Raw genomic sequence first — 3,254 nt, forward strand, 5'->3', positions numbered from 1 at the left:
GTGAAAGAGGACATCCCTGTCTTGTTCCTGTTTTTAAAGGGAATGGTTTCAGTTTTTCTCCATTAAGAATGATGTTGGCCATGGGCTTAGCGTAAATAGCTTTTTCAATGTTCAGGTATGTTCCTACTATCCCTATTTTTTCTAGTGTTTTGAGCATGAAGGGCTGTTGTATTTTGTCAAACGCTTTTTCTGCATCAATTGAAATAACCATATGATTCTTATCCTTACCTCTATCGACATGATGGATTACACTTATTGATTTATGGATGTTAAACCATCCTTTCATTCCAGGGATGAACCCCACTTGATCGTGGTGCACAATTTTCTTAATATGTTTTTGGATACGGTTTGCCAATATTTTGTTAAGGATCTTTGCATCTATATTCATCAAGGATATTGGTCTAAAATTTTATTCCTTGATGTGTCTTTTCCTGGTTTGGGTGTGAGGGTCATATTAGCTTCATAGAATGAGTTTGGTAGGGTACCCTCCTTTTCTATTTCCTGGAATACTTTGAGAAGTATTGGAATGAGTTCTTCTTTGAAGGTCTTGTAGAACTTGTCTGAGAATCCTTCCGGTCCTGGACTTTTCTTGGATGGTAGATTTTTAATGGCTTCTTCTATTTCTTTGCTTGATATTGATCTGTTTAAATTGCGTATGTCCTCCTGGTTCAGTTTGGGAGGAGCATATGTCTCTAGAAATTTGTCAATGTCTTCAGTAGTTTCTATTTTGTTGGAATACAGATTTTTGAAGTAGCTTCTCATTATGTTCTGTATCTCAGTGGTGTCTGTCGTGATATTTCCTTTTTCATCACGAATTTTAGTAATTTGAGTTTTCTCTCTTCTCTTTGTTAGTGTGGCTAAGGGTTTGTCTATTTTGTTTACTTCTTCAAAGAACCAACTTGTTATTTTGTCAGTTTTTTGAATTGTTTCTTTTGTTTCAATTTCATTGATTTCAGCTCTGATTTTAATTATTTCCTGTCTTCTACTACTTTTTCTGTTATTCGGTTCTTTTTGTAGGGCTTTGAGCTGTAATGTTAGGTCATTTAGTTGTTGACTTTTCATTCTTTTCTGGGATGCGCTCCTTGCAATGAATTTTCCTCTTAGTACCGCTTTCTTAGTGTCCCAGAGATTTTGATATGTTGTATCATTGTTCTCATTGACCTCTAAGAATTTTTTGTCTCCTCCCTGATGTTTTCTGTATCCATGTTTCATTCAATAGCATATTATTTAGTCTCCAGGTGTTGGAGTAATTTCTGTTTTTTATTTTGTCATTGATTTCTACTCTCAGTCCATTATGATCTGATAGAACACAGGGCAGTATCTCTATTTTTTTGCATTTACTAAGGGCTGCTTTGTGGCATAACATATGGTCTATTTTCAAGAAGGTTCCATGTGCTGCTGAGAAGAAAGTGAATCCGCTCGTTGATGGATGGAATATTCTATATATGTCTATTAAGTCTAGGTTATTGATTGTGTTATTGAGTTCTATGGTTTCTTTGGTTGGTTTTTGTTTGGAAGATCTATCCAGTGGTGACAGTGGTGTGTTAAAATCTCCCAGAATGATTGTGTTGTGGTCTATGTGATTCCTGAAATTGAGAAGGATTTGTTTGATGTACAGGGATGCACCATTGTTTGGGGCATAAATATTTACTATTGTTATGTCTTCCTGATTTATGGTTCCCTTAAGCAGTATGAAATGTCCTTCTTTATCCCTTCTGACTAACTTTCCCTTGAAGTCCTCTTTATCTGATATAAGGATAGAAACCCCTGCTTTCTTACTGAGTCCATGTGCGTGGTAGGTTTTTTCCCATCCTTTCACCTTTAGTCTGTGGATGTGTTTTTCTATGAGATGAGTCTCTTGCAGGCAGCATATTGTTGGGTCTTTCTTTTTAATCCATTCTGCCAGTCTATGTCTTTTGATTGATGAGTTTAGGTCATTAACGTTCAGGGTTATTATTGAGATATGATTTGTATTCCCAGTCATTTGGCTTATTTTTGGTTTTTAAGTTGGCTTGGTTTCTCCTTTGAGTGGTTTTTCTCTAAGGTAGTTCCTCCCTTTGCTGACCTCCATTGTTGTTTTTCATTTCCTCCTCGTGGAATATTTTGTTGAGAACATTCTGTAGTGCAGGCTTTCTATTTGTAAATTGTTTTAACTTGTGTTTATCATGGAATGATTTTATTTCATCTTCAAATCTGAAGGTTAGTTTTGCTGGGTGTAGGATTCTTGGTTGGCAACCATGTTCTTTCAGAGCTTGAAACATGTTGTTCCAGGCCCTTCTAGCTTTTAGAGTCTGGGCTGAGAAATCTGCGGATATCCATATTGGGTTCCCCCTATATGTAATCTGATGCTTTTCTCTCGTGGCCTTCAAAATTCTATCTTTATTTTGAATGTTAGGCATTTTCATTATACTGTGCCTTGGTGTGGTTCTGTTGTGATTTTGTGCATTTGGTGGTCTGTAAGCCTCTTGTATTTGATTTTCCATTTCATTCTTCAGGCTTGGGAAATTTTCTGATATTATTTCATTGAATAGGTTGTTCATTCCTTTGATTTGTATCTCTGTGCCTTCCTCAATCCCAATAATTCTTAAATTTGGTCTTTTCATGATGCCCCATAGTTCTTGGAGATTCTGTTCATGATTTCTTACCATCTTCTCTGTTGGGGCAACTTTATTTTCAAGATTAAATATTTTGTCTTCATTGTCTGAGGTTCTGTCTTCCAAGTGGTCTAGTCTGTTGGTGATGCTTTCCATTGAGTGTTTTATTTGGTTTCCTTCATTTCAAGAATTTCTGGGTTTTTTTTTTTTTGTTTGTTTGTTTTAGAATCTCTCTTTGTTGAAATGGTCTTTTTCTTCCTGCAGTTGCTCTTTCAACTGCTTATTGGTGTGATCATTCATTGCCTGCATTTGCTCTCTTATCTCATCCTTTGCCTCACAAATCATTTTAATTATGCATATTCTGAACTCCTTTTCTGACATTTCTTCTAACATACTGTCATTGGATTCTATTAATATAGAATCTAGATTTGTTTGGATCATTTTCTTCCCTTGTTTTTTATGTTGTTCATGTATCTTCCCCTCTAGCTGTGCAGATCTGGGGTATTGCAGATTTCCCCCCATAGGCTTATAGAGGCCCTATAGGTTTCCAAAACCCTTTCTTTAAGGGGAGATCAATATTAGCAGTGCCCAGTTCAGACACTATGCAATCCTAGACCAAATAGCCCCTATGAGAACATTAACAATATTGTCATAATAAAC

This window comes from Sciurus carolinensis, unplaced genomic scaffold (genome assembly GCF_902686445.1).
Source record: "Sciurus carolinensis unplaced genomic scaffold, mSciCar1.2, whole genome shotgun sequence".
NCBI lineage: Eukaryota > Metazoa > Chordata > Mammalia > Rodentia > Sciuridae > Sciurus > Sciurus carolinensis.